We start from the raw sequence: 19,586 nt of genomic DNA, 5'->3' as shown, positions 1-19,586 counted from the left end.
TGCCAGCCTCCTCGGCCTCCGAGGAAAGGAGATCTCGAGATATTCGTCGCTTCTCGCTCACTCCGGAGCAACGTAGCCGACGACGACGACGACGACGACGACGACGACGACGACGACGACGACGATGACGCTGACGGATGCAACTCCAGACGGCCCGCTCGCGCTCGTTCCGTTTAGTTAATAGTTGGCGACATTTGTTTCGCTCCTTTACCCTCTTTTATTACCTCTCCTCTTCTATCCACAGCATCAAGACACTCTCTATCTCTCTCTCACTCTCTCTCTTCCAGAGCTCGTTATCCGTTGCTGTTTATAATACGGATTTACCCCGTATAACTCGACTCCCTTGTTCAATATTTTTTGCCGCGATATTTGGCCGCACTTATCTTCTTCTTGGAGCTCTCGTTTTGGTAATGCTGTAACAATTTTTTTTTCCCTCGTTTTTCGTTGTAATATTGTTGTTTCAATATTTACGTTGAATAGCGTATTTTATACCGTTAAATATAGGAACGGCTTGTTTCTTCCTAGAAGAAAATTGGCTCGTTGGATTAATTGATTGATTAATTTTACCAAATTGAGTATAACTGATGTGCGCGGTTACCTATTATAAAGAGATAATTGAAAAACAAATGAGAAATTTTATTGCCGGTCAATTACTCTCAGAAATTGAATCAGTCGGGATTGAAAACAATTTGAACGATCAATTTGTATCACTTTTGTTCGAAATACCAGTTCAATTAGTCGCTTGGAATGGCATACGCAAAATACATCGGATTCCCATGTTTGTATGGGTAACAGAATTTCGTAGTGAAAAAGGATAATCTTTGATTCAATCAAACCAAAACGTACATAAAAAAAGAAAAAAAGGAAAAAACGAAATCTGCCATTATAGCAAATATGATAGAACTGAGTAGCGATATACCGCAGAGAAATTGATATCAAATACAAAAAAAAAATAAATATCTGTGACAAATTATTGTAATAAAGTTTATCGAGCAAACATTATTTATTCTTAAAACACCGCGCATTACGATAGCATGAAAATAATGCACCTTCGGTATATTTTTCCACCTCGTTAAAAATTTCCTGACAACTATGTCTCGGTGAAGCAAAAACTGGGACGGTGATTCTATGCATCGCTGTAACTTCCTTCCTCAAAAACACGCTATACCATTACTAAATTGGCTTATAGGTAAAAATGTTGCACACTAAGGCATAAAAGGTGGAATACCTTGTTCAATTAACGTGAAAAGTTCCGAGCCAAGGTGGGTGGGTAGAAAAGATAGCTCGATGACTTCTCGATTTGTCTTGCTCGCGTTGTCCGAATAAATCTGCTAGCTAACAATCCATTACACATCCTCCATCCATCCGTCATTACGCTCGATAATCTTCTGCACCAACGCCCTGGCAAAAAGCTGTAAACTCAATTTTTCCCATTAGCACCGCGGTGTTAAGGAGCAGAAAGGCTCGACGCGGTACATTAGCCTTAACAGCTATGAAATTAAATGAATATTAACAATTTTCTCCTCGTACCCCTTTACTCCCACCTCTTGTTCCTCTGTCCGTTCGTTTGACGCGAGGATGAAAACAACAACAACAACAAGAACAACGACAACGACAACGACGACGCTGATTACTGTTGTACTAACGACAATACGCCCGATTCCATCCCGACAGTACGATTAATTGCTCATTCCATCCCAGCGCCGTTTTTGATAGAGGTTCTGAGCCACTTGTTTGACGTAATAGTTTGACGGACAATCACCGCGGAGCAATCGACTAAATCGACTGTCTAAACAAATGAAAGCTAATGGATCCTACAGCGGCCTCTTCGGACTCGGGCTCTTTCTTCGAGCTGTATATTTTTTCTCTCCTTCTATTTCCCACAAATCCCTCCATGCATCGACACGCGTAGCTTCTGCTTCCACGGTACGTACGAGATGCGCTTCTGTGTTAAAGTGTGCGTGAGGTTGGAGCCTCGCAGGAGATTCTATCGATCCGTGAATCTCGGGTGGATCGGCCTATACGGTAGCGCGACTAATGGTTTTTGACGTTCAAATTTCAGGGCAGGGAAGGAGGAGTGGAGCTCTTCTTCTTCTTCTTCCTCCTCTTCTTCCTCTTCTTCTTCTTCTTCTTCTTCTTAATCTTCTTCTCCTCCTCTCTATCTCTGTCCATCGCTCTATCGGTCCATCCGTCTCGATCTTTCTCCGCGCGTTCACGCGCCTTAGGCCGGGCCACCGCGGGCGTCTTATGGCGAGCTTTTAGCCTTGATATAATAATTGATATTATATTTAGACTCGGGCTGGCGGATCGAGCGGGACGCGTCGGGAACGAGGCTAATAGCTAATAGCTTGTGGATCTCAACAGGGCTTTGAGCGTGGCAACATTAATGGAATATTTTTCACCCACAATCAGATCAAATACTATAACGAGGGGGTATCGGGACCGCGCTCAACCCATCGTAGCTACCGGTGGTGACGGCGATGGTGGTGGTGGTGGTGGTGGTGGCGGTGGTGGGTTGCTACCCATTCGTCGCGGTTGTACGCGCCTACCCCCCTCCTCCACCTCTTCCTCCTCTTCTTCCTCTTGCTTTTCCTCTTTCTCCACCTCCCTCATCCATACTCTCAAATGCTTTTAAAATAATGGCCATCAGCGGCGTTCCAGATACCTACGCTTACGTATGCGTTATATTTATTATTATACACTTTGTATGCTTGCGAGCGCCTGATACTTTCATCAAGAATTAAGTACTTTATATGCTCATTTGCGTCTCTGCCAATCGCAGAAAACCGAGCGATTAGAAAAGCTCGTGAAGAAAAAAAGATAACGAGGTGTTAGGTAGGTTCGAACGGAAACAAAGTATGTTACGTTTTTTGTACACGTAGGTATACGGAGAAAGAAGACAGAGATGGAGAGAAAACGACAGCTCTAGAGAAGGAGACAAAAATATCTGACTAAATAACAAAAAGTCACTTAACCCGCGGCAATCTCTCTCCGATTGCCAATTAATTTGCGCCAAGTATAAACGGACCGGCTTTGTGGTATTGAGGTATGTATAGCGGTGCGAGGAAGAGGGATTGACGGGATGAAGGTAGCGGCGGGAGCGAGAAGGAAGACCAGGAAGGAAAACGACACCGGCTCTTAAATCCTCAGACTCTTTCGGTCTAATCTTAAACCGATGTAGTCACTTAGCTCGGACACTCAACCTGATTGACAAATTCCCCTTAGCGGCAGCAGAAGAAGGAGCAACAGCGAAGTGCCGCGTACAAACGGATACCTATACAACACGTGTACCTTTCGCCTTGTGACACTCGTGGCACGCCATTGAAAATGCTCCAGAGATAATGTAGAATTTGGCTAACTGTTTGAAAAGTCCTTTCGTTACCACCCGCGCACCGATTGGCGTAAAGAGCTCCGGTTCTCCGATCCTCCGTGAATGTGAAACGCACACAACGAGGTAGCTGATATCGATGCACACAACGACTAGTCGAGGAGAATGAGACTTTTGTACGATGCAGCTTATACGTGAGGTACGGCGCGGGAGTTTACCGGCGTCCAACGGACCTCGATAAGCATTCAGATTAGCGTGACGCCTGAAATGTGTTTACGTTTAATTACGCTAAGAGTCTCCATTAGGCTGGCTGGACCGTTGCCAGGCTCGATTCGCCCGGCGAGGACTGAGGAGAGGAGATGAAAGGGTGAGAGAGAGTGAGAGAGAGAGAGAGAGAGAGAGAGAGAACGGGGAACACTCGGTGGCGGCTTGTTTCACCGGCCCAGCCTCCTCCTCCTTCTCATCCTCCTCTTCCTCCTCTTCAGGCTGCATCGCGACGAGATGCAGGACCGTCGAACGATCCGGGCCTGTGCAACGCACACCGGATTGAAAGAGTGTGGAGTGCCATCACCCCTGTACACCCCCCCCACCACGCAACCCACCCACTTAACACTTTTCCTGTATGTATACTCTCATGACTCGCGGCTCTTGCAACGATATCCCTTCTCGTAATTCACACCCCCTTCCAGTTCTCTCCGCAGTCCACGATCTCCGTCTTCATCTAGCTACGTTTGGATCGCATTTTTTGTGCGTATAATTTGGGCTGAGTTCTGTCATCAAGGAGCAAGTTTTGGCGGAACAAACTGACGCGACGGGATCGTCAAGTTAATCGCGTATTTTTTAATGCAGTGAAACTGTTTCAGACGGTAGTGTAGAATTGTTACGGATTTGTGTTAACGAAGAATTAAGGAAATGTGAATAAAGAAAGTTGGTGGGAAAAAAATAAAAACAAAAGCACGTAAATAATCGTGGTGCGGTGCATATCTACTGACTGGTGGGGTACACATTTCGACGGACTAAAACGAAGTTGGCAGAATTTAAAAGCGCTTTTAGCTTTTAGCTACGCCAAGAGAACGCTTTCACGGATTTCATTCGCTATATACGGAGACATCTCACCGGAGGGGTTGATCGGCGCTGAAGCCAACCTCAGCTGCTCTGCTGTGGGACGCGCGAGTGTTAGAACGAGAGGCGATGAGGGGTGGGGAGGAAACAAGAGGAGAGAGGAGAGGAAAAGTGAACAGGCAGTCTTGGCAACACTGGTTATTAAGTAACGACGTCGGTGGATGAATATTTAAGACGATCAACAAGTTGGGTGGTTTTTTTTCTTGAACCTAGGTACCGCGCTACTCTTTCACGTCGTTCGTTAGCTAACTTCGCAACCTCGACTCTGCAGTGGGCATAGATTTTTAATATATCTCCGGTGCAAAAATTAATTAGGTACGAACGAACGTATAGTACGACGTACCATAAAAGTTGTTTGTCTGGCTTTCCTTTTATATATAAAAAGCCTCAAGGGTTAAAAGTCGTGGTTAAGCTGCTGGGTAGGTCGACTAGGTTATATTTTTCGAATGGAAGAACATCTGGGGAGGAAGTTTAACTTTAGTGTTCTAGGCCGGACAACTAATCTCTTTACGCTTGCCCTCGTCGCGATGTCATAAAAAATTGGCAGCCTGCCAGATTAGCCTGAGTGCCTGCTATCATTTGGAGGTTGGTAAATTTCGCAAGAATAATTCCATAACGTTATGAGAACCTGACGTAATGGGAAATATCGAAGAAAGCATCGGATGCAATGAAAAATTACGAATTTATTACATCAATTGGGTATTCAAGTATCATTCATCCTTTCACTTCATATAATAAACCCCTGCTACAAGATCATACTTTGAATCAAATTGCGGAGGTTGATTCGCGTACTAAATAATCTTCCTCTACGTTAAATCGCGGATCGAATCTTCTGATTAAAAAAAAAAAAAAAAACAATTAAAAGAAATTTCACCTTGATCAGAACTCGTTACACCTTTTGATAGTTTGAGGAATAAACTAATCAAAGAAGGAGTGCATCCTCAATGCTCGTCTATTTGTCGAATTGGTTCGTCGATATTCGCGAAGCAAACATACATGTACACAGTTTTTTCTCGGTGTGCAGCCTGTCGCAGGCTGCGGTGCCTCGGGCAAACAAGTTCTCCTCTACTCGTGGTTCCAGAGGCGAGCGAAAGATGGATAGAGAGGAAGCGAAGAGGGGAAGGAGTGAGGTTGAGAGTGAGGAGAGGTGGGGGTGGAGTGTATAAGCTTTTAGCAAAGTGGCTGATTTATCAATGTATTTATTCCGAGATATTGAATTGATTTCGTTAAGTAACGCTCCTTCTTCTTTCCCCCGTTACCAGCTTCAGGGTTGCCGCTGCCACCGTTACCGCTGCTGATGCTGGTGGTGATGCTGGTTGCTAGAATCAAAATTTACACATACGTGAACCTCTATTTACAGCCCTCTCAGCTTAATATATATAGCCCGGATTTAAGTGCTGTCCACCACTTGATGCTTTACTGGACGCAGAGAAGCGACGTTCCAAAGCTCGTCTAGCCGACGTTACGATTATTTTAACTTTTCGATTTTTCCATTATTTTATGCCAGACCGAGGGAACATTGTTGTTTTTTTTTCTGCTCTTAATCGTTATACCTTCTTCTTTTCGTCACTTGGTATTATTGCAATTGTATTTAAACGAGTACATGTTCACAAATTGCATGATTTTTTTTATGCGCGTTGATTCACAGGTCAAAATTTGTCTCGATCATCGACACTTAAAATTTGAACGCAACGTTTTTTTCGGACCTTGATTACCTTCAAACCCATTTCACAACACCGTGTTTTGCGTACATGTTCACCGAAGGCGCGCTGCCAGCACTGCCGCACCCGACACACACAGAAGCGGTGCAGATATATATCTATACGCTAGCTATACCGTGCTTCAACTATCCCTTCATCTAAATGCACTCTAATGGACTGCATTAAACAGCGCGAGAGAGGGTGAACGGTAGACGGAGAAAGAGAGAGGGAAGGAAGGAGGGAGAAAAGTGATAGACTAGTGGAAATGTTTTGTCGGTCGTATAAAAGTAGACAACAAGTCAGTTATAAAGCGGTTTACTGTCAAAAATATAATACAAGGAAAGAAAACTGAACGGCAAAATCGTATCAAGTATACCGTGTGCAGTAATCAAATGTCATGGCGAAAAGATACTCTCTGCGCTCTGCGTTTCGCTCCAACAACTGTTGCAAAGAAATTCTCCTTCACTGAGGTCTTAAGAGGGGATTTCCTTTTTTTTATCTCTACATTTGTCGCTATTCTTCAATTGTCTGGTAAAGAAACTATACAACGAATCAATGCGAAATTTGGCATGTGGCTTTGTTTATCTCTTATCTATTCACAAGAAAATTCAATATAATTTTTTCTCAAAAATACGCCTCCCACCCTTCTTGACGCGCGATAATCTCCAGCTGACGCTGTGTACGATTCGAGTCTTCCCATTAATCTTGCGCTAAAAACCCAAGAACATTTTACTTTACACACATGTAGTAGTTATCGTTTGACGAAGCAAAAAAGATAAATTTTTAAAATATCAATTGATCCAAACAATAAATCGGTACTTTTGTTACGAAAAAAAAAAAAACATTTCGAATTGTAGCTTTTTTTTTCGAAATGGAAAAATGGAAATCCCCCCTTAAATTCAATCCGCGTTTCCGACTGTTATTTTTCGCGGTTTAAAGATTGCTAATTTCCAGAACCCGAGCGAGTCCAGACTACTCGGGGACACGTAACGTATGCCTACTGCTCGCTTTACATTTCGCAGCTAATATCCGATACGCTGGGAATAATACCGGAGTGAGTAGAACGAGGCTGCAGAATTAAGAACGCATTTGCCAGAGTGTGTTTCAATGTACGGTGTCCAGGGTCGGCTCGGCTCTCCGCGAGTTATAAATATAAATTTTTCGATTCGATGTGATATAGACGTCTACGCCAGTCCGGCACGCGGATATAACCCGCACCTTTACGACGACGAAGCCTCGAAATCTCCCTTGGCGAGGTGTTGCCCTTCGCACACCGAAGATTCGAATCAGGCATCTATCTATCAGCTCGTCGGTAGAACACGCAGCGGCGGAAAACGTGAAATCTCGAATCTACCGACCGGCGAGCTCGCGCCGCTTGTCCGTCCATTGATTTTATTGCCGCGGAGTAGAGTGTTTGGTTACTATGTTGTAACACGCGCGTTACATTAGTGCATTAGCGAAAGTGCATTAGTGTGAAGTGGTTTTTAATAGAATTAGTTCGCCCGGTCACTGTATAGACAGACGCGGTCTCCCCGGAGCTCGCATCGAGCTTTGCCGATGATGCCAAACCCTGCAGCAGGTCTGTGCAGCTTTCGAAAATCTGAAATCTGATTCGAACTTGACCCGGTGCACGGCGTCTCCCTTCCGAAAACTTGGCCCGTGCACAGAGGAAGAAAACGTAACGCGGTTCGGCTCGTGCGATTCGCCCCCGTGACCGAAATCTATTTTTAACAATGAAGTATATAGGTATATAGGTATGTATCGCATATTTACGTATCGCATTTTCACAAACTATAATAACTGAAATTTCCCGACAAGATCCACGCGATATGAGCTGGCAGCTGCTTTCCGCCAGACGACAGAAGCGCAAGCTTCTGCCAACTTTCAAAATAAAACAGATTATACACTCCAGGCAAAACAAGACTGATGCTTTTATTCGATGAATTAACCCACACTGTTAAAAATGTTTGTTAGGAATTTACTAAAATTGTAATGGAAGTTTTATCCTCTTACGGTAGAGTAAATTTACTTTACTTTTTTTTAAGTATTCTGTGAAGACTAATTTTTTGAACTTACTGTAACATTGCCAAGTATTAGTGCCGTAATTTCAATGAATCTAGTTATGAGATAGTCGAAATCGCACAGTGAAATTAACAGAGAGGCATATTAATTCCTTTTGCTACAATAGATTTTTTATTTTTACAGACTGTAATCGAATTCTTTTGTACATTTATCAAGTGAATTCTGCAGAATGTTTAGTAAATTCCAAATACCGTATAACAAATGTACAGTAAATTTTTAAATATAATACACTTACTACATACCGAATTTAGTAAATTCAAAACACGCTTTTGCCCTTCCCCAACCAAGTTATGAAAAATCACACAATTTTATTGGGAATTCAATGAGAATGCTTAGTAGTTCACTTTAAAACACGAAATTTATAATTCAGCTACACTTTGGTGTATCAAAGGTGTGGTAAATTTACAAACTCGAGACTCGTACCTGTCTTCACCGGTTTATCAAAATTTTTTTTTTTCACTCCATGTTTTGATTATCCCATCGAGTTTGCCGCGCAAGGACAGATACCTACATTTATTTTTAAGAAAATTTCACGTTTTTGAATGCACGTTGAATGAAATACACGATTACGTTCAAGCACGTTTCAACATTTGTTTCGTAAAATAGGTGCTCTTGAACGAAACGATTTTTTTCGGAAAAATGTGCCTTACTCCCCGCGTAGATGGAAACTGGACGCTCTTTCGAGACGTCGACATCTCGACACAAGACACTCGTGACTGGGTGTAAAAGACCAGAAAGCAGCGAAACTGAAGATTGATCTTCTCCTGCGGGGCTTGCACGAGGAGTACACGTAACACGAGTTTGTCGGGTCGAGCTGACAAAGCGGTGAATTTAATCGCACTAAATTAATTCCATTTTCTCGTAGCATCGCGGATTCTCTATGTGTTTCGTACTTCATCAGGTCGGCCCAGAGGGGTGGGGGACAGGGATGCGCACCCACCCTTTTCATCTCTCCGCCTTAGAAATCCTCCCCTGCGGGAGTGTGCACGCGGCAGATACACGGACACGTTACCTTCGGGACGTGAACTTGCACAGACGTACGTACAGAGACGCGGTGGAATCGGGCTCGCGCCTGTATGTGCTCTCTCGACGGAGCTAGCCTACAAGGAATTGTTAATTGCTCATGCAGCGGCAATTTGCATAAATCAATTTTATATCAGCATTGTGTGCCGGTGCCACTATCTATACCTATACGGGGGAGCTCGCGAGTAAGACGTGGAAATGCATAAGCGCTTTGCAAAACGGTGATTAAGCCGCGAGTTTATATACGTCAAATTCTCACGTGCATTTCGCTCTTATAAATGTATAATATATTATACGATCTGCATCGCACGGGTCGAAATTGCTTAGCTAATAAATATTCAGATTTACATCGAAGGAAGAGTGTATCGTAAAAACTGCGGTCATCCTTCGCCCAAAGGTCAAGATAAGCCGTTAAAAATCCCGTCTTGATCGTAAAAATGGTAAAAACTATCATATTTCTTGCAAGGCAAATCGTTAATCGAGGTTGTTCGGTTCTTGGATTTCGGTGTCGGAGCTTCGAATGGTTCGAATTTTCGAAAGCTTCCGAGGTGGATCGCGAGTGGTTGGACGAACCACTTTACTGCACCCTTTGCGCTTGAATTGGTCTTTCCCGCGTAATGATATCACCACCGTGAAGCACCTGGACGATGCGGTGCGTCACATTTTGGGGGTGAAACGAGGTCGAAAGGCCAGGTTTCCAACCCAGTGACACACCCTCCAGACTCGCGACGTTCCCACAACAAACCAATGCTATGGTAGCGGTACAGCTGTGGACGTGGAAACTTCAACAAAGCGATTGGATCGCTCCGCAAAATCGCGAGGAATGTAATCCGGAACCAATTACCGAAGTCTTATAAAACGCGAGCCGTTCACCGTTTCAAACCCTCGACCAGTGCCGTGCAGTATTTTTCGAATTGCCCAAAGGGAAGGCGAGCGATCGTCTCCCGATTCCCGATTCTTTAATCACGTCCCGCGCGTCGTCCCGTTTTCTACGTCGTGTTTCGGAGGCTTTAAACTCTGTCGGGTTTCGTTGATACGCTGTGGTAGAATTCGAAGCGAAGCGACTGCCGCAACAGGAATGCGCTAATGAGATCATTTAGCGGCTCTTCGTCCTCGCGATTCTCTTCGGCCTGTATAAGCTTGACCTTGGGCTTTGCTTGATTTACGCGGACCCTCGTTCTCGGGGCGAGAGTTAGGGCGCTGTCGGGACTCGCCATCATTTTCTTTTCTTTTGCTCTTTTCACGCCTCGTAATTGGACGATTTCTTAAAACGCTGGCGAAAAATTGGGTAGAAAATTGTTTTCAACGACGCTGGGTGAACCGGGAGTAAAACAGCCGATGATGATGATGTTAGGAGCTTATAGAACTGGGCGACACTCTTTCTCTCTCTCTCTCTCTCTCCCTCTCTTTCTCCGCGCGTTATAAATATATAACAAACGGCCTGAGCTGGCACGGCAGTAATTCCGGCGCTAGATCTAACATTACATGCAGCAACCAACAGAGCCTGCCGAGGATGCTGCTGTTGGTATTGCTGCTGCTGCGTCGCTTTGCGAGGGGGCCGCCCGTGTGTATAATGGTGTATATTTAGTTTTTAGTAGGGCGAATATAAATTTTCTAGTCAGTTAATGTTCCCGTTAGTCGTCTCGGTCTAGGATCTGTTACCCGATGGCCACGTGTAGATGCGGGGGCGTTCAGGTGCTTATTTCGGAAAAAAACAACAAAATAACTAAAGAGAAAAAAACAAAACAAAATAAGATGAAAGAAAAAAAAAAAAAAACAAAATAAGAAAATGAAACGATAATAAGACGAAACCGAAAGTTCGAAGCATACGAAGAAAAGCATAACTCCTGCTCAGGGCTGTTAAGCTATTTATAGAGTCGCTGGATAATCACTCGTTCTCAAATACATCTTGCTTAAAGTGTGAACTATTTCTTGGACAGGGGTTAGCCGCTTTTTTTACAGTAATGCGATGTACGTTTGACAGCGAGGCTTGCAATTTCAGGAACAAAGAAACGGGATAGCGATCTAGAATCGCCGGGGGAGGATTGGATGAAGAAAGTTTCCCCCGAAGACGGAAAGGAAGAAGAAGCGAGGAAAAAAAGAGAACAACGACGAGGAGTGACCCTCGAAAATCGAATCGAACCGATTAGTCGTTAAGAGGAATGATTTAGCTAGCAACACGTCGTCATTTTTAGTATCCTCGGGTCGTTAGAGAGTTTAAAGCGTCAAATATCTCTCGTTCACCAAGGCTGAATGAAACCCTTGCAGCCTGCAGTATATACCTATATATAGTTATGTACCGCGCATACATGTATGAATATACACATATACGCTACGCACATACCTATATATCCTACGTTATACGCGCAAGAGGCATAAATTTCCCTCCAAATTTATAATGACAATGACCATAAAAATTGTCACACAATAAAATATATCTGTTGATTATTTATCGCCATCATGAATTCATTATACATGTATAGCAGCAAGCATCCTCGTGCACTCACATGAACGTATTGCGTCCTTAAGGTTCGTTTTCCTAAGGATGGCGTCGGCCAGGTCGCGCCTTACGAGAAGGTGGGAAATTACGGGTGAGGGCAAAGCTATAGGAACTTCGGCGCGTACGACGACGACTGCATCTATATTATACCTATGCATACACGCGAAAGAGAGAGGGACAGAGAGTGAGAGTGAGAGAAAAAGAGAGAAGCAGTGACTCGGGCCGTACAGGCGTGGAACTGCAGGAGGCGTCTCTCTCTCTCTCTCTCTCTCTCTCATATGCAACGCGTTCCAAACTTTACAGCCAATTATTTTATACACCGTTTTATTACACCTACGTCTTGCCGATCCAGAGTTCCCGCCCCTTTTCATTCATTCATCCTTCTCCCGCATTTTTTTCACGCGCGTTAATTTCCCTCCCGTACTCAAGGTACCTCATTCTCTCGTCGAAACTCCATAATTATCGTCGCACACTGCCGCGCGTTTTGTAGTCAATTTTTTTTTTTTTTTGCAACATACAATGCGCGACCTCGTCGAATAGACGAATCGGGGTTGTAAAAGAGGAATAAAGAGAAAGAGGGAAGGTGAAGAGACACTGGGATGCCGATGCGGAGGATCCGCGCGGGAACTCTGGACGAGGCGAGATAGGGAATCCTTGTGTACAGCGATTTTACGAGGAGGTGAAATTTATTGCTGGAATTGCCCGGTGGAATATTAGAAGCTGTAAACAGACTGTATCACCCGATGCTTGAATCCTCAGCCCTACGTTCGCTCACTCCAACCCCTGTAGGTGGTGGTATGCATATAAGACGCATATTATACTCTACCTACCCCTGACGGAAATTGATTTTGCGAAAAGTGTCGTTGTACGCGTGTAACGTGAACAGTATATTAAACGCCTTTCTAACGCCGTGAAAAACGTGCGATTCCGCGTTGATTTGCAGGGCTTCGAATTAATTTAACGATTTTTCAACCCTTCGTTACACAGCGGCATAATGTTATATCTAGGTACGTAGGTATATATAAAAAGATGAAAAAGGGTGAAATTGAGAAAATGATTGGCCGCTAACGAAGTACGGTAATGAATGGTTTACGCGGGTAATTAGCGGGGAGTAAATATTTACTTCCACGAGATATCCGGCGAATTTTTTCCTTTACGACTTTGTGCTTCATCTTCTTCATCTTCCCTACGAGCTGGCAATTACTGCGGATCTTACTCGCTCGCGGATAGAGCGAGAGAGCGAAAGAGCGAGAGAGGAAGGGCAAGATAGAGGGTCAGAGAGAGAGAGAGAGAGAGAGACCGTCTCACCGCTGAGGAGATTGCATCGTGTATGCATAATAGCCGTGCCCCTCGCACACACACACGTGTCACAGGCACACCACACAGCTCTGCGGTATACACCTTATACACATCCACTTCTAACCGTGCAAAAACAAACACGAATGTATGCGCGCCGAACAATAATTACCAGCTCGTAGATATATTCTCTAGCCAGAGATTAATTCCACAAGTATTGATCACCCCCTGCACAGCCAAGGCTCTGTGTTACGGTTTAAACAAGATACTCCGACGTGGGGATGAATGGCCTTCCGGTTTGTTGATATGCAGGTGTATTGCAATCTGCTAGGAGCGGTAAACTCAACTTTTCAAATCTTATTGAAACGTTGGGGGAATCATTGATTCGGAACTACGATCGGCACTGTCACGCTACTCTTCCATCATGCAGCGTAACAGCGGCGATGGAGGGAAATGAAAATAGATTGAAAAAATAAATAATAAGAAACAAGAAACGCAAAGAAAATCGAAAAGTTCGAAAGGGATATCTTTACCTCGGAATCAGACATCCTGCGTTAACCCCGTGTCCGTGTATTAGCTCATGGTTAAGCAGCGTATCTTGTGATTATACGTACGATGTTTTGGGTTCAGGGAACATTTTGATTAAATCAACAATTCCCTGCAGTCTGCAGCCGGTGGGCGTATAGATAGATGATACATTTCTAAACGTACAACTTCCTTTTGCTATTTATATTAAATTTATAATTACAGTTCTCGTTGTTTGTTCCTGCGGCGGTGCAGGTTTTAAGTATAATTTTGTTATTCAAGCGGTCACCTGAGCGTGACAAAACAATCAAGAAATAACGGGTCAACTCGAGGTGTAACTGTACAACATACGCGGCAGGAAGAGCGATAGAGAGGCAGGGGAGGAGGGGGGCAGAGATGAGCGATGAAAAACAACAATTTGGTAGATAATTTAGGCGTTTTGAAAGTAGGTACGTAGGTGTTATCGGGTTCGCGGATCCGTGAAGAAGAGAGCGCGAATGTTGTTGCGGAGTGATGACGTCACGACAGGACACGTCGCTCACCGGCAAGAATGGCAGGAAGTCGTGAAATGAAATTAGTATATCTACCCGGCTCCATCCCTTCCCTTCCTTTTCCTTCCCCTTCCCCTTCTCTTCTCGTCCCTATTCTCATACGCTCGCTGTTAATACAAAGCCCGGACTGCCGGGTGCCTATCCACCCAGCTAGCTACCTAGGTACAATAATTAAACGCGTGGATACTGTTACCTGCATATATGTATATGTATGTATATATATACACACCTGGGTAGATAGCATGAAATATGTGAGCTCGGTACGCGCACCTTCGTCGGACGATATAATTCTCCAATGTTTTTTCATAAATTGCGTCATTAAAATCTGATTGTCTCTGGTCCAACGGCGCGTGAACTTTTCAAAGTACTCATTTTGGGTTAGGAGCGATGCAAAGCTTTGTTGTTGGAGAATTCCTTTCCGGTGAAACAGTCGCTTCAAATGCTGTGAAGCTAGTTCGAACGTTTCCTCAAATACGGGGATACGTATAGATTCTTAACGTTGTTAGAAATATAAATTTGAACTTTTCAACCGACAGTTTCAAATCATGGATTATTGCTACTGACAATGAGACGTGTTGGCCTGCTGGAATTTGAGTTATTTATGCTATGCATTACCTATTTCACGTTTCAATGGTCTATAAACGTACCCGGGTTTAAGCAGTGGTAAAAACGAAACTTTGAAATCAAAGTAGACTGTTTGAACAAATTAACTAAATATAATGTTCCAGCAGGGATTAGTGTTATTTGTTACATATTTGTTAGTAAATGTGATAGAAATTTTTGTAATTTTAACATCCAAATTGTCATATCAACATGTAATTCGTCGTTCATCATATTTCTTTTTCACTTGGTAATACATTAAAAAATGGTCAAATCAACCCCGAAAACTTTAATTGACCTGTTGGAATATTTTATTTTAACCGTGTATACTGATCGTTAATTTTTGTAAATCAACGGGCGTTTAAAATGACAAATTCTCATTTTAATTTAATGCTCGCGATCCTGAGAAAAATTCCCTAATTTACACGTTAAAGAAAAACCCTTGTACACAAATTTGATAGATATTTATGGACGATGTGCGGAGGTCAAAATTTTATTACGAAGTACATCTTATTGCACCTGACGGAAAGAAGAATGCAGTGATTCGGCATCGAATCGTTTCATTCACGGTGATTCCCAAAAATGGTAACGCGATCGGCGAATGGACGTCAGCGAAAATAATCATTCCTATACACATTCACGGCTGCATACGTATACGTTGATTCTGTTTGGCCGTGGTCGTGCAAGTGTGGTTAGTTATGTCGATGCGGACGGTGTCTTGTCCGCCCCGTAATAACTGGACGCCATTATAAGAGATCCTGGGGGATACAAGAGTCGGAGGATGCAGAGTCTCATTTGTGTGTCATACCCTGTGCCTGCATAGCCGCATGGTGTTTGTACGCTGGAGGGACGTGGCGGCGTTCCCTCAATTCTTTCTTCTATCTTATATCTTCTCCTCTCTTTCTCATTTTCTACAACGTTATACCTACTAACGGTCGTTATCACCAGGATACGAATCGCGGTCTGACCGCCGCTGATATTTCTTTGCTTCGTCTTTATTTCCTCGCGCACGGCTTTGATTGATCGTAGCTTCGTATCTCCGCTCCGTTCGTAACTAACCTGTATATGTATACCCTCTCGAGATCGAGCTTCCTTCTTCACCAATTTCAAGGGAACCACGGCGAGTTTCATTTGACAAATGATACCCGAGGTATCGAAGACAAGGGGGAAAAAAAATGTTGTGATTATAAACCGCGATAATACATGTACCTACTCTGTGCAGTGTATTTCATTTCCGGAGATCGCAAGTGCAGGGAACCAATGGAAATATGTGAACACAGATGAGACATAGATCTCTTTCTTTCGTACAGGTCGTCCTTCGACACTATCGGGTTCATTAAATCCTGCTGGACGAGTTAAGCGAGCAATCGTCTGCACACGACTCGCAACTTCCTCGTTACCCGCTACGCACGTAATTATTAACCCCGTTTTCAACCTTCGACTTTGAAGACCTGCGTCGGGTATAAGAATGTCCCGATACTTACCGCGAGACGAGAAGAACAAGAGGTTTGAAGCTCATATCCGTATATACTTACGTAAATTTCTCTGCAGCACGGTGCAGGGTTTTGCCTTTGGCGTCGGTATCGCGCTCGAGCGAGGAAGCTGTGTGCGTTTTGCCGCGGTTTAATTATGTATTTATTTTTAGCCCTTTGTCAAGCCTACCTTCTCCTGGGTACTTTACCCGGAAAGGAGTTATGCCAATTCCTGGTACACAGCACAGCACAGCAAAGCACAGCGTGCTGCTGATGCCGGTGCCGCGAGCAAGACTGTTAATGAATTTTCACTCTAGTCACTTTATTTGCTCATTAGTATGTCGAAAAAATTTTCTATGGACAACGATCGCCGAGGCATTTCTTTTTCACTTCTTCTTTTTATCTCTCTTCGTCTCTCTTTTTACAATTTTTATCTCGCTCATCGTTGCGATGTATTATACACCCTCACGCATGTATCAAGGGCTGTGTTATTTCAATTACGCATCCATTAGTTAATTGTTAAAAGGTACCTTCAGCCGCAAGAATCGAGAGAGAGGGAGAGAGAGATGAATTCACTCTGCATAATTGTATAATTTTGAATTGGTAAATCCTTTCAATTCATTGTTTTAAAAACTTATAGTTAATCTATTAATTGATTCGTTAATTACGATAATTATCGTGCGGCGCGCTTCAGTTTGTTGGACATCTGTCTGTCCCTGATATTACCGTCAAAGTTCATTAGTCGATTTAAAACCGTACCAAATGTCTTCCGAGTGTAGAGTGTAACGACGTGCGAGGATCAGGGATACCGTCCCTCGTCGTAGAGGGAAGATCGTTAGATGCCTAAACCAGGCCAGCTTTCGCCTATCGTCTGTCAAAAATGTGTTTTTAATGATTCCCGAGGGAGTGGCAAGATTGAGACGTTGAATATCCTTTATTTCTTCCAGATGGATACCGGCCAGGCTTTTTTCTAAATGTGAACGAGGACCGTTCGGTCTTACTTCCTGAACGTTAACGACGAGAAACGGCTTTGGTGAGTGAAATGATTCCTGTATTATACGTAGGTACCTGTGATATACGTGTAATATTGCAAAACGATCGAAATCGAAAACGACGAATACGAGGAAAAAGGAATTGCAATTTCGCGACAAGCTGAGAAACAACGACCAGAGGCATTATAATATCGAGTCCCAAACTATTCCGGGAACTCGTCACTTGATTAACTCCGGAGAGTTAATTAGTTTCTTCGAGCTCGTTGCGAGTCGACGACTCTCTCGTGTCAGACTTCTCGAGCTTTTACCTTCCGCTCCGGTTGGTTGCAGGTTGTTTGGCGATTAATTCGAAACCTCGGACGGACACTTAGATCGGTCGATATCATTCTCGTAATTGTCGATAACTTTCACACAGTACCAATTTGAATGAATTATACTCGTTAATCGAAGAAAACTCTCATTTCTCCTCGGCTACTCTCCTCGCTTATACGCTTATTGACTGCAGCTTATATTATTACGTATTATATATCATACCTACCGTTGCAAGTAGAATAATTTACCAGCTCGAGTGAAAAATTTCACAATCCGTTGATTGGCTCGCAGCTATGAATCATAAGAATTGTGTCATTCTCACGATACTCATTCAAAAGGCTCTATAACTTTCTTATTTAATTAATCTCTCTTTTTTACATACATATAAACATATATATATATATATATATATATTATATAGACTCGATTTCTCTCGGCTCCTCCGGTATATCAGTAAAATGCCCATGCACAACATATCCGCACACTGCAGCTGAAGTGCAGTTGAGCATCTCGGAGACATCCGTCAGCCGGAACAGGTGTGCTTTCGTAACTTTTGTTTCAATCACTTTTTTGCCTCGGTACCTTCATTTTTATTCCTCGATACAGGTATAGGGATTTTATTCGCGCCTCGGCAGCTGTCGACTCCCTTTTCTTTTTCACCTCTCCTCTCCTCTCCTTCTTCCCTCGTGGGCGAGTAATGATCCGGAGGTAATCGCATGTGATGAGATCTCCGAACGCGTTTACGCTAACGTGTTTACATATACCTTATTACGCGTGTAACGCCGAGCCGGACGACAGCAGCGGTTCGACCACAAACCAATCAAAAATCGTATCGGGGTAAAAGTTAAACGTCGAGCATCGGCCGTTGGCTCTCCGGAATTTAACCGCGTTGCAATATGTATGTGCGTAAATACTTGCACGAATCTTCTGCAGAGGTGTTGGTACGCGGACGAATTTCCTTCGCATGTATCAACGAACCGTGGAGAATCGCTGCCAGTATATTTACCTTGCGGTTTCAATTCGATCTTATTTAAATATAAATTACAGTACCGTGCAGACGAGCGAACTTCGACGTTTCTGTAGGTATTAGAGCAGCCCGCGTGTTGTGCGGGTACTTACTGTAGGAAACGAATCGCGGATTCGGATCTTCCTTGTCCTATTTTCTATGCAGCAGGACGGATGCACGATCTTTGGATCTTGTCTCTTGTTTCCGGTGCCGCGTGAAAATGATTTTCCTCGTTGAATAAAAATTTCTCGGTTGGATCCGGGCGGCAACATTCCTGCGAATCGTACAGGAATGTAATATCTTACTCTTTGACGCATTTAAGGGGAACTGTGCTTTTACGTTAAAAAGTTTTAAAACTTTCTTTTTAGATATTTCGCGTTTTCGAAATTTTCAATTTCAATCAGCCACAAGTGTACGGAACGAATTGACGCAGATTTTACAAAGATTCAATAATATTCGCCAATAATTTCTAGTGAAGATGCTTCAAGTTTTATACAAAAATTCAACACCAATTTTCGCCGAAGTATTATTTGTTTTTCATACGTGTCATAGTTCAGAAGGAAACCTTGATCATCGCCGAGCGACAATATTTTTGAAAAATTATTCTAATCCGTTAATTCCCTCCATACGAGTGGCTGATTTAAATTTTAAATTTTGTAATAACGATATTTCTGTGTAAAAATTTACTCATCTTTTTATGTGTCAAAAAATTACACGTCATTTTCTCAAATGATTTGAAATTTTTCTCCGTAGAAGCTTGCCTGATTTTATCCGAATCAAGCCTAACGTATTCCGTGCAACAATTTCGGTATCCTGTTTCTTTGCAAATTAGATTCTTCGTCGATACAAAAAAAAAAAAAAAAAAAAAAAAAAAATGGCCGTTTCTTACCGCGGATCAGTGCGAACAAGTGTGACAAATTTTACTCGAAGGTAATGGCGAACCGATATCCATACCAACTTTATTTTATACCTACCTGACGGTGAAATTTATCCGGGGGATAATTCCGGGAGATGTTGACCGCGCGGATCTTGCGTGGATTCGAGTCACTCGACGGTGTATAAGAGGAACGACAATGG

The 19,586-nt window shown here is 43.2% G+C and overlaps 1 long non-coding RNA gene across 1 annotated transcript in view; it reads left to right on the top strand.

The window, feature by feature from the left end:
• Nucleotides 1-19,586, top strand: part of LOC124292797 — a 160,238-nt gene that overhangs the window by 62,424 nt on the left and 78,228 nt on the right. The window contains exon 4 of the long non-coding RNA XR_006902720.1: nt 17,147-17,232. This is a non-coding gene — a long non-coding RNA (uncharacterized LOC124292797). The remainder of the gene's footprint in view (nt 1-17,146; nt 17,233-19,586) is intronic.

The sequence above is a fragment of the Neodiprion lecontei genome, chromosome 2 (assembly GCF_021901455.1).
Source record: "Neodiprion lecontei isolate iyNeoLeco1 chromosome 2, iyNeoLeco1.1, whole genome shotgun sequence".
NCBI lineage: Eukaryota > Metazoa > Arthropoda > Insecta > Hymenoptera > Diprionidae > Neodiprion > Neodiprion lecontei.
This window is presented reverse-complemented; position numbering and strand designations above follow the sequence as displayed.